Source organism: Triticum aestivum, chromosome 2D, assembly GCF_018294505.1.
Source record: "Triticum aestivum cultivar Chinese Spring chromosome 2D, IWGSC CS RefSeq v2.1, whole genome shotgun sequence".
Taxonomy (NCBI): Eukaryota; Viridiplantae; Streptophyta; class Magnoliopsida; order Poales; family Poaceae; genus Triticum; species Triticum aestivum.
In genome coordinates this window covers 431,812,801-431,826,257 of record NC_057799.1, presented here as the reverse complement: position 1 = coordinate 431,826,257, position 13,457 = coordinate 431,812,801, and positions in this window count along the sequence as shown.

Below are 13,457 nucleotides of genomic sequence, written 5' to 3'. Positions count from 1 at the left end.
AGAATTTTTGATGTGGAATGCTACTAGGCAAAATTTCAATGTAATTCTTCTTAATTGTGGTATGAATATTCAGATCCGAAAGATTCAAGATAAAAGTTCAATATTGACATAAAAATAATAATACTTCAAGCATACTAGCTAAGCAATTATGTCCTCTCAAAATAACATGGCCAAAGAAAGTTCATCCCTACAAAATCGTATAGTTTAGTCATGCTCCATTTTCGTCACACAAGAATGCTCTCATCATGCACAACCCCGATGACAAGCCAAGAAATTGTTTCATACTTTAGTAATCTCAGAATTTTTTAACCTTCACGCAATACATGAGCGTGAGGCATGGATATAGCACTATGGGTGGAATAGTATATAATGATGGGGGTTATGTGGAGAAGACAAAAAAGGAGAAAGTCTCACATCAACGAGGCTAATCACTGAGCTATGGAGATCCCATCGATTGATGTTAATGCAAGGAGTAGGGATTGCCATGCAACGGATGCACTAGAGCTATAAATATATGAAAGCTCAACAAAAGAAACTAAGTGGGTGTGCATCCAACTTGCTAGCTCACGAAGACCTAGGGCACTTGAGGAGGCCCATTGTTGGAATATACAAGCCAAGTTCCATAATGAAAAATTCCCACGAGTATATGAAAGTGACAAAACAAGAGACTCTCTATCATGAAGATCATGGTGCTACTTTGAAGCACAAGTGTGGTAAAAGGATAGTAACATTGTCCCTTCTCTCTTTTTCTCTCATTTTTTGGGCCTTCTTCTTTTTATGGCCTTTCTCTTTTTTACCTCACGTGGGACAATGCTCTATGAAATGATGATCATCACACTTCTATTTATTTACAACTCAATGATTACAACTCGAAACTAGAACAAAGTATGACTCTATATGAATGCCTCCAGCGGTGTACCGGGATATGCAATGAACCAAGAGTGACATGTATGAAAGAATTATGGATGGTGGCTTTGCCACAAATACTATGTCAACTACATGATCATGCAAAGCAATATGACAATGATGAACGTGTCATAATAAGCGGAACGGTGGAAAGTTGCATGGCAATATATCTCGGAATGGCTATGGAAATGCCATAATAGGTAGGTATGGTGGCTGTTTTGAGGAAGATATAAGGATGTTTATGTGTGAAAGAGCATATCATATCACGGGGTTTGGATGCACCGGCAAAGTTTGCACCAACTCTCAATGTGAGAAAGGGCAATGCACGGTACCGAAGAGGCTAGCAATGATGGAAGGGTGAGAGTGCGTATAATCCATGGACTCAACATTAGTCATAAAGAACTCACATACTTATTGCAAAAATCTACAAGTCATCAAAAACCAAGCACTAAGCGCATGCTCCTAGGGGGATAGATTGGTAGGAAAAGACCATCGCTCGTCCCCGACCGCCACTCATAAGGAGGACAATCAAAGAACACCTCATGTTTCAAATTTGTTACATGACATTTACCATACGTGCATGCTACGGGACTTGCAAACTTCAACATAAGTATTTCTCAAATTCACAACTACTCAACTAGCACAACTTTAATATAACTACCTCCATGTCTCAAAACAATCATCAAGCATCAAACTTCTCTTAGTATTCAACACAGTCATAAGAAAGTTTTTACTAGTCTTGAATACCTAGCATATTAGGATTATTTAAGAAAATTACCATGCTATTTAAAACTCTCAAAATAATCTAAGTGAAGCATGAGAGATCAATAGTTTCTATAAAACAAAAGTTACCACCGTGCTCTAAAAGATATAAGTGAAGTACTAGAGCAAAAACTATATAACTCAAAAGATATAAGTGAAGCACATAGAGTATTCTAATAATTTCCGAATCATGTGTGACTCTCTCAAAAGGTGTGTACTGCAAAGATGATTGTGGTAAACTAAAAAGCAAAGACTCAAATCATACAAGACGCTCCAAGCAAAACACATATCATGTGGTGAATAAAAATATAGCTCCAAGTAAAGTTACCGATAGAAGTAGACGAAAGAGGGGATGCCTTCCGGGGCATCCCCAAGCTTTGGCTTTTTGGTGTTATCTTGTGGGTGCCATGGGCATCCCCAAGCTTAGGCTCTTGACACTCCTTGTTCCATAATCCATCAAATCTTTCACCCAAAACTTGAAAACTTCAAAACACAAAACTTAACAGAAAATCTCGTGAGCTCCGTTAGCGAAAGAAAATAAAAGACCACTTCAAGGTACTGTAATGAACTCATTATTTATTTATATTGGTGTTAAAACTACTGTATTACAACTTCTCTATGGTTTATAAACTATTTTACTAGCCATTGTTTCATCAAAATAAGCAAACAACACACGAAAAACAGAATCTGTCAAAAACAGAACAGTCTGTAGTAATCTGTAACTAACGCAAACTTCTGGAACTCCAAAAATTCAGAAAAAATAGGACGACCTAGAAAATTTGTTTATTGATCAGCATCAATTGGAATAAATATTTTATCACGTTCTGGTGATTTTTAACAATTATTTTCGTGAACAGAAAGTTTCTGGAATTTTCTGCAAGATCAAATAACTATCATCCAAGAAGATCCTATAGGTTTAACTTGGAACAAACACTAATTAAAACATAAAAACACATCTAACCAGAGGCTAGATCAAATATTTATTCCTAAATCGAAGCAAAAGGCAAAAAAAAACTAAAAATAAAATTGGGTTGCCTCCCAACAAGCGCAATCGTTTAACGCCCCTAGCTAGGCATAAAAGCAAGGATAGATCTAGCTATTGCCATCTTTGGTAGGCAATTCTCAAATGAGACATCTATCACCCTTAGGAGTTTCTTTATTTTTATTAATTATCAAACTTCTAGGCACATATCCGCAAAATTCATTTGTAGCAAATGGTTCCTTAATGATAGCAAAAAGATTGGGATGAATACTTATAGATTTGAGATCCGCAGTTTCCTTACTAGAGGATTCACCCTTATTTTTAGGAACATACATAAGCTTGGAAATTTTAGTTGGAGGACTTGGAGTATTCTTTACGGAAGAAAAAGCGGTTCCCAAGTTGGTAATGATACCCTCTAGTTTATCAATTCTAGTGGAATCCTGATTTATTCTTCAATTAACTATGGGTTCCTTCTCCTTAATATTTTTCAAAGTGACTCCTATCTTAGATCCATATTGGGTAATTTGGTTGTGGATCTTTTTATCCAAATTTTCAATTAACTCTACGGTAGCAACTTTATTTTCAATAATTTCAAGTCTTTGCATTACATGCTCCAAAGTTAACATAGTTCCATTAACCAAAAGAGGTGGTGGGCCAAACAAATCTATCATAGCATTATAAGAATCAAAAGTATGGCTACCCAAGAAATTCCCTCTGGTAATGGTATCAAGGATATATCTGTACCAAGGAGTAGCGCCTACATAAAAATTGCGGAGAAGAACGGAAGTAGATTGCTTCCTGGTAGATCTATTTTGAGCATTGCAAATTCTATACGAAGCATCTTTTAGATTTTCTCCCTCCCTTTGCTTAAAATTTAGAACTTCATTCTCAGGAGACAACGGAGAAGATAGAAGACTAGCCATAACTACAAAGCAAGCAAAAAAGAGGCGAACGAAAAAGAGAGGGCGAATAAAACGGAAAAGGGTGAAGTGGGGGAGAGGAAAACGAGAGGCAAAAGGCAAATAATGTAATGCGGGAGATAAGGGTTTGTGATGGGTACTTGGTATGTTGAATTTTGCGTAGACTCCCCGGCAACGGCGCTAGAAATGGCTCGTTGGCGGGAGTCAAATCTTGACTTGACTTCGCGTAGGCCTCCCCGGCAATGGTGCCAGAAATCCTTCTTGCTACCTCTTGAGCACTGCATTGGTTTTCCCTTGAAGAGGAAAGGGTGATGCTGTAAAGCAGCGTAAGTATTTCACTCAGTTTTTGAGAACCAAGGTATCAATCCAGTAGGAGGCCACGCACGAGTCCCTCGCACCTACACAAACAAATAAATCCTCGCAACCAACGCGATAAGGGGTTGTCTATCCCTACATGGTCACTTACGAGAGTGAGATCTGATAGATATGATAGGATAATATTTTTGGTATTTTTATGATAAAGATGCAAAGTAAAGAAAGTAAAATAAAAATGGCGCAAGAAATAACTTGTTCACGGAAGATTAATATGATGGAAAATAGACCTGGAGGCCATAGGTTTCACTAGTGGCTTCTCTCAAGAGCATAAGTATTTACGGTGGGTGAACAAATTACTGTTGAGCAATTGACAGAATTGAGCATAGTTATGAGAATATCTAGGTATGATCATGTATATAGGCATCACGTCCGAGACAAGTAGCCGACTCCTACCTGCATCTACTACTATTACTCCACACATCGACCGCTATCCAGCATGCATCTAGAGTATTAAGTTCATAAGAACAGAGTAACACTTTAAGCAAGATGACATGATGTAGAGGGATAAAATCATGCAATATGATATAAACCCCATCTTGTTATCCTCGATGGCAACAATACAATACGTGCCTTGCTGCCCCTACTGTCACTAGGAAAGGACACCGCAAGATTGAACCCAAAGCTAAGCACTTCTCCCATTGCAAGAAAGATCAATCTAGTAGGCCAAACCAAACTGATAATTCGAAGAGACTTGCAAAGATAACCAATCATACATAAAAGAATTCAGAAGATTCAAATATTATTCATAGATAAACTTGATCATAAACCCACAATTCATCGGTCTCAACAAACACACCGCAAAAGAACATTACATCGAATAGATCTCCACAAGAGAGGGTGAGAACATTATATTGAGATCCAAAAAGAGAGAAGAAGCCATCTAGCTAATAACTATGGACCCGAAGGTCTGAGGTAAACTACTCACACTTCATCGGAGAGGCTATGGTGTTGATGTAGAAGCCCTCCGTGATCGATGGCCCCTCCGGCGGAGCTCCGGAACAGGCCCCAAGATGGGATCTCACGTGTACAGAAGGTTGCGGCGGTGGAATTAGGTTTTTGGCTCCGTATCTGGTAGTTTGGGGGTACGTAGGTATATATAGGAGGAAGAAGTACGTCGGTGGAGAGACATGGGGCCCACGAGGGTGGAGGGCGCGCCGGGGGGGGGGGGGGTAGGCGCGTCCCCTACCTCGTGGCTTCCTTGTTGATGTCTTGACGTAGGGTCCAAGTCCTCTGGATCACGTTCGTTCGAAAAATCACGTTCCCGAAGGTTTCATTCCGTTTGGACTCCGTTTGATATTCTTTTTCTGCGAAACTCTGAAATAGGCAAAAAACAGCAATGCTGGGCTGGGCCTCCAGTTAATAGGTTAGTCCCAAAAATAATATAAAAGTGTATAATAAATCCCAATAATGTCCAAAACAGAATATAATATAACATGGAACAATCAAAAATTATAGATACGTTGGAGACGTATCAGGTATCACGGGCATTTCGCGTGTCGGGATTTCACAGGAGGTGGGAGTTTTCGCGCGCGTTGTAATTTTGGAATAGCAAGGCGTGGGTTGAGATGGAGGGAATTGTCGGAGCACAACGAGACAAAGATATATCTTGAATATTTCGGGCTAACAAGGCGCGGGTTGAAATTTTCGGACAAGCCTAACGTGTACTGTACCAAATCAATTCGCACTACAAATGTCATTCAAAACTTTGAATTCATGTTATGTTCAATTAAAATATTTCGCTACGTGTATAATGCATGCAACCTAGTACTCAAATGAACGTTTTAGTGCATTCCAAACGTATATACTACCGCGTCAATATGAACTAAATTTGAATTCGTTTCTCTATTTGAATAAGATCTACAATAATGATTGTTGTGAAGTCAAAGCGTTTGAATTCGTTTCTCTGTTTTAATAAGATCTACAATCGTCATTATTGTCAAGTTAAATCATCATTTGTGTATTATCTTCACAGCACACCACATGATTAGTCTCGAGTTACATATGAACTATGTGTACTATATGAACTCGAACTCGATTTTTTGAATCCACTTTATGTTGATTTCAAATCATAGTACATTTCAAGCTCTAGCTAGATCTTCACAAACTAAACCATGTCTCATATGTATAATGTGTTTATCACATTATGTATGTTGCCCCGCCCCCTACGCCTACAAGTATATAGATGTGAGTTGCAAACACCACACATTACCACAAATTCAAATAAAATGTGAGAATGTTCAATATATAGTATTGTTTAGATTGTTCGGTATTTAGTTGTAAGCTGCAAACGCCACACATTATCACAAATTCAAATAAAATGTGAGATTGTTCGATGTATAGTATGGTTTAGATTGTTCGACATTTAGCTGTGAATTGCAAACGCCATGCATTATCACATTATGGTATAACATGTGAAAAACCACAACACGCGTATCACCGCTATATTCATGCATGCATATGTTTAAAACACTATGATCTCCTATTCAAATATATGAATCCACTTTCATATCAAATTATGATCTTTGTTAGTTTCTTACACCCACACAATCCTCTAACCTTTGTAGCTACCACTAACTTTCTCTCGTGCATGCACACACCCTCCTCGCCCTCCCCCTCCCTCAGCATTCCATCCATAGCGCACATTCATATTTTTTCTTCTTTAGGTCGTTCTCCCACAGTCTCCACAACTCCTTTCCGACACACACCGATCGATAAACCTCTCCAGCAATGTCTGCCTACAACATACACACGCACCTTCAATCTCCTCATGTATGTGTCCTTGCCTCGTGTCTCTCATACGGTCCCATTCACGTGTAAACTCTCGCCCCTCTTTTCATCGATCTCACAACCGCACACTCCTCCCCCTATCTAGCTAGTAGCTGGGCCTCTCGCACCACCTCCTAGCTCCATTCTCTCGGTCTATCCGTCTCGTCGGGCCTTATTTGCCTCTAACAAATGGACGTACACCGACCGATCTGCCGCTATACATATAGCTAGCTAGGTCCTTATAACTTGTTTTTCCCCACGCGTAGATCGATCTACCTCATTAGTTATGTATCTCCCTTCCTCCGACAAACAACAATTGATCTACCAATCTAGTTAGGTTTGCTTACCAAACACATGGTTCCCCTTCATCATCCATGGATGTGTCCCGACAGATCTATCACGCACAGGCACACACAGAAACACATCCCCACTCTTATTGATAATATTGCAGTTCCACCCTCAGTTTGTCTAGTAGGCCTCTCCCACCATCTTCGAGAAGCAACTCCATCACCCATCCAGCACTCTACCCCTCTCCCTCCCTCTCTCTTTGTCGCATCCTATTTCCCGTCCTTCAGTTATATACGGATGTCGACCGATCTCCCTCAAGACATAGTTGGGTCTCTCCTTCTCAACACATATACGAGTCGTTCTACCTCTATAGTTAGGTCTCTGCCTACCCCTCCCCCCACCCCCTCGCACACACACACACACACCGATACATCGAGCGCTCTAGTCATGTCTCCCTGCCACACACAAACTTGACCTGTGCCCTCTGACGTTCCGGTAGCTAGGTCAGTCGCCCTATATATTTGACTTGCACACACACAATTTCGATGGCTCTCTTCATCGATCTCGTACCCACCCACTTGATCCTCTCTTCGACTCTATCGATATCTATGACCCCTCCCTCTCTTCTCGTGGATCACCCGACCCTCTATATATGATATGGATAGGCCTCCATTTCACACACATTGCATGCAAAATTTTGTTTGAGATGTCATCGACACATATTCCCACAAATACATTCACGAAATCAACCTCCCCCCCCCCAAAAAAAACAAAAAACACTCACGAACGCACAAGCCATTTGTCTAGGTTTGTATCTCTCACACACACCCATGTAGGTGGGGGACGTGCATGAAGAGAAGAGGTGCACGCACAACGCACGTACTCCCGTATCTTTCCCAACCACACCCGCGCGGGTACACGGTGGAGCTCATTTCTGTACGAAAAGGCAGCCCACGTGGTAACTTGACACGTGTACTAGTTGTCCACTAGATGGAGGGAGGATCGTCTACCACGGGTGAACAAACTAATTGCGACTTGACGCGTTATGTTAAAAAAGAGGCAAACCATGTGGGGCCTACCTTAGAGGCAAGGCTCTATAAACTGGAGTACTTTTGATGTGTCCCGTCAACTCGTAGAATGAGGAGAAGCTTGCTTAGTACGCCGTCTCCCCCACCCACGGGCGCGGTGGCTCGCAGGATGAGGTGAAGCTTGCTTAGTACGCCTTACGCCCGCTCCCTCGCCCACGCGCGCGGTGGCTCGCAGGACGAGGAGAAAATTTTACTAGTACTCCCTCCATTTACTCCTTGTCCCTACTACCTTGGTTAGAGAGATTATCATATTGTTTGGAATATATATGTCCTTTAGTAGATTTCAATATGAACTACTAGTACATACTCCAAACACTGATGTATAGACATATTTTAGAGTGTAGATTCACTCATTTTGCTCTGTATGTAGTCCATATTGAAACGGACGTAATAGTACGCACTCTCCCTCGCCCCTCGACCCTCGCCACGTGGTGGACGTGCGGCAATTCATTCGGTCTCATATAGCCAGATTGATATATACTGCAGTACCATTATTGCTCGACTTCCCGAAGAGGCGAAGGGCCAATCGCAAGTTTAATAGTTTGGAGATGCCAAGCGCAAGGTTTATAGGAGAACGAGTAGTAGGTGCCGCATCATTTATAAATAAAGTTTTTTTTCTTCAGTGGTACGTACGCAATATAAATAGGTTCATATGGAGAGAAAAGGAAACCGCTCCACTATATACATAGGCAGGACGAGCCTACACGGTTGCTTGCTGGGGTTGCTCTCTTCAGTTTTCACACTCTCTCGCACAAAACTACTGTGGCCACATCTCTAACATCCCGACGGATCACGTCCGCTGCGGGAAGGGGTGGATGCTTAGCGTAGATGCGGTCGCTGTCGCCGACGGCGAAACCCACTGTCGGCACGTCCCGATCAGGGGTCCCCGCCATTCTCTCTCACAAAGCCAGTGAGGTTGCCTTCGTCCATTGCTCACTGCCGCAACGTGGGTAGTTGCCTCCTCCCGCCGCCCTCCTCTAGGTTGAGCTACGTCCCGACATCCCTCAGGTACAACTCCCTTTACAGCCGGCTTGCACCACTGCTCCAGCTGCCCACATCACTCCATGTGGATATTTCTCTACTTCTTTGCCCCGCACATACCTCTACTGGCTTCTACGTACTGTATGTGTGATGACTTTATGTCTCATCAACTAGTCCCAGTAATCTTATTCTAATCACGCTTGTTCAATTTCTTTGCCACATGGGATGCTCATCTCGATTTTGGTGAAACTGCACAAAATGATTCGATGGTCAAAGGGTTGCAAACTTCATTTCTTAGGAAGCGCCGACGTTGCCAGCAAATTAAAGCCTGGTTAGGGTTTACGGTTCAAGGGCTAGGGATTGCATGGATAATTTTTTCTTTAGCTGTCTCTGTTTCAATGGCTAGGGACTGCATGAGTAGTAGTAGTACTGTACTCCTTACGCCCGCTCCCTCGCCCACGCGCGCGGTGGCTCGCAGGACGAGGAGAAAATTTTACTACTCACTCCGTTTACTCCTCGTCCCTACTACATTGGTTAGAGAGATTATCATATTGTTTGGAATATATATTTCATTTAGTAGATTTCAATATGAACTACTAGTACATACTCCAAACACTGATGTATATAGACGTATTTTAGAGTGTAGATTCACTCATTTTGCTCCGTATGTAGCATAAAGTTGAGACACTTATTTTGGAACGGAGGGAGTACATATTTGCTATGATCTGTCAATCATTGAGATGCAATAGCATGCATGTTATTCTCCTTTGTATTTGATGAAATATTGCAACGGGCATCCTTGGATGCAAGATACATGTAACAGAAGCTGGAAGCTTCATAGCATTGTACTATCTCGCTGATAACTTACAGTACGTACTATACAAGTAGTACTATGTAAAGAGTTAGGTGTCGCACAGTGTCCAGAAAATATGGTGATAGTGTGAGGTGGGCCATGTAATCACTGAGCCTGCGTGTTTTCACTGCTCTTGCACTCCTCCGCCGTAAGAATGGAGAAAATTGTAATCTAGTAGTACCTCCTTTCGCCGAAAGCGTTGGACATCCAGCAGTCCTACCACCTCAGTAATAATGACCAATGAGCTGTCAAATCACATAGACCCAGCAGTAAGTTGGACGGACGAAGCAACCATCACTCTTGAATCCGCTTCTCCCTTCAACGCAGGCGCTTGTGAGAGGTCGTGTGCGCTCTGCCTGGGCATGAATGCGGCACCGATTCTTTGGTGCGGCACTGACCGTTTCGGGCGGGAAGCGCGCGCGGGCGATGGAAGAGCTTTGGGTGGGCCAGGCTGGTCAGGAGCGGGCGTGGCAGCTGTCCGCCTGTCCCTACCGGACACCCGGAAAACGAGAGGATGCACCGACTCTCGCGGCTAAAATCGTACACTACACACCATCTCTCTATAGGAGTAGGTCGATCTGTCGCTCTCTCTAACACACACATGCTGTTAAGCACACACACGCACACGCACACGCACACACAGGTTCATAGAATAGGAAAATCGTGTGAGTGCGAAGCCACAGGAAGTGAGATACAAATGGAGTACGTACAAGAAGAGAAGTGGCATCTCTTAGTTGTTTGGATTAATTGTTGCGTTTAGGGACAGAAATCAGGGCTTTGATTGGAGGAATGACCAGTCAAGTTTCTCCTTCTCCTCCAATCTGCTTGCACCTTGGTCCCGCTGCACCTTCTAACGTGACTTATTACACCTAGACGGAGGGAGTCGTACGAGATACGGTGGCACACTGACTTAGGTCGAATACAAGTGCCCAAAATTGTGTGCATGTTATAATAAGGATTCACTTAAAATAGTACGTGAGCGAACAGAGGGATCAATTGGACAGTGTTCCCGAGCAGTAGCGAGATGTGTGAGGTAAGATACACCGCTGGCGCTTTTAATTTTTCTTATTAATTTGTTTGTTTCACCCTCTGACTGGTGGGACCCAACGTACTACGTGGAGAGAAGTAAGGTGACTAAGGCTGCATTATTTCTACACCACTGTGGATAGTCTTACCACCAAAGCCACATGACACGATTATGATTTAAATCCCAATGACTCCCACACACACAAAAAAACACGGCATGCTTGTCACACGAATGCAGGAATGTATAAAAGGTTATTTTCCTCTCGTTGAACATAACGGGAGGGTTGTGTAGCTGGTTAGCCTGTTCGCTCATCAAACTTGAGGTCTCGAGTTCGATAACTACACTTGAGCATAATTCGTGCGAGGAGGATTCTTTGACTGGTCAAAATGGATGGATACGGAGCTATACGATCTCGTAGTGACCGTATAATCACCTCATCACGTATATGCTGCAGCCTCGGCGCTTGTTTCCTAGGGTTTGCACTCTTCACACTCTCTCTAGTATATATATACACGATGGAGCCTCAGCGCTTGTAGTTGCTCTCTCTCTCACCCTCTACAGATCTAAACAAGACTTCGTTGGCCTCTCTCTCTCCCCTCACTGCTGGTCTGCTTGTAGTTGCTCTCTTCACACTCTCTCACCCTCTCCAGATCTAAACAAGACTTCGCTGGCCTCTCTCTCCCCTCACTGCTGGTCAAAGAGCCGTCCGCCGGGAAGGGAAGGAGGCTTAACGCTGTCGCCGTCGGCGAGGGAGGGAATCCACTACCGGCGCAGATGTTCACTTTCACCCAGCGCCGTCACGGGAGGGCCTCCGACCCCTTCTTCTTCGCCGCCGTACATAGTGTGGGTCGAACGGCCTCCGGTCGCCCACCGAACCACACCCCAGGAACCCTAAGGTATAATTTACTTATTCCACATGCATTGCTCTAGCTGCATGTGGGCTTTTTCCGCTTCTGCACTCAAATCTAGGTGTTGGATCAAACAGGAAAGTAGTGGGGAAAGTTGTATACCATGAATCTAGGACGTGGTTCAAAGAGGAAAGGAATGGGGGAAAGTAGTGGGAAAAGTTGTATAGCATGAATCTAGGACGTGGTTCAAAAAGGAAAGAAAGGGGAAAGTAGTGGGGAAAGTTGTATCGCATGAATCTAAGACGTGGTTCAAAGAGGACATGAATGGGGGAAAGTAGTGGGGAAAGTTGTATAGCATAAATCTAGGACGTGGTTCACAGAGGAAAGGAAGTGGGAAACGTACTAGTACAGACTGGCTATCCAGCACCTACGTTGGTCGAAAAGGGAAAACAATGACAAACGCAGTACGCACATCTGTAACAAACTGATCTTTTGTTTTGGGGGACAAGGCTGTAGAGTTTGAGCAGGACTAGATTTGCTGCGCTCAGATAGGGAAAGGTGTCTAAAGATAACAAAACTGGGATCAACACAAATATGCTGCTTGGTTGTTTGTTCTTTGTTGCAACAGACTGTGCATCATCCCAGTACATCGGTAGATGCACATGGTGCTGGTGCGTCCACTGTCCCGTACAACTCTTTAGCTATTATTAATCTAAGTCCCTATTTGGTTAAAAACTCCCTAGTCCCTACCTGCTTGGTTCCAGGAAATAAACATGGACTAGAGGTTATTAAATGACATGCTAAAAGACCATGTTACCCCTAGTAGTGAACTAATAGACAAGGTGCGATGCGTGGCAGGGCAACTGTTGGAAAAAGTCCCAAAAAGACTCCCTCGGGGTCTTCTTTCTTTAGTCCCAAATGCCCACTTTTAGTCCCTAAAAGTCCCTCCTGTTTGGTTTAGATGGGACTGGCACGGATTTTTTTAGTCCCTCCACCAAAATGCCCCTGTAAACAAACACCCTCTAATAATGCCGCTGGAAAATTGATGCAATGCCACAGTTAAAAGCAAATTACATGTTTAACGAATTTTATTGTTAATATAATCTCTCTGTTAATATTAATCAATGCCACCGTTTAAGAAATGCTACTGTCTTGCTTTCTTTCCCATTTAGATAAGGTAGATGCTTCTTTTTGTTGGCTTATGTGTCATCCACCATTATTGACCACTAGTTGTTTCCTTTGCACCTCTGTGTAAACATGGTTATCTACTTCACCTCGTTGCCATTGTGACCTTTTGTTGCACTGCACAAAACACTTTTGTTTTAAGAGTGTTTTGTGCAGTTCAACCAAAATGTCACACTGACAACGTTGCTTGATCTTAGTGGAACTGCACAAGAGGAGATCTTACTTCCAATCCGTGTTGGAAAATTTGGTTCAGATCTTCTTCTTGTGAGTTGTTTGAATTCCACATCATGAGAGGTTAGTACTAGCCTTCTTTCACATGATTCTATAGTGTGCTTTCATATGTTGTGCTACTTGTACGGTAATGTTGCTTGATTTTAGTGAACTGCACAAATGGAGATAAGACTTCCAATATGTATGTGCACCGTAATATCCCATTGAGGTAAGATAAGGCTATTTCACAACTGTTGGCCTATATT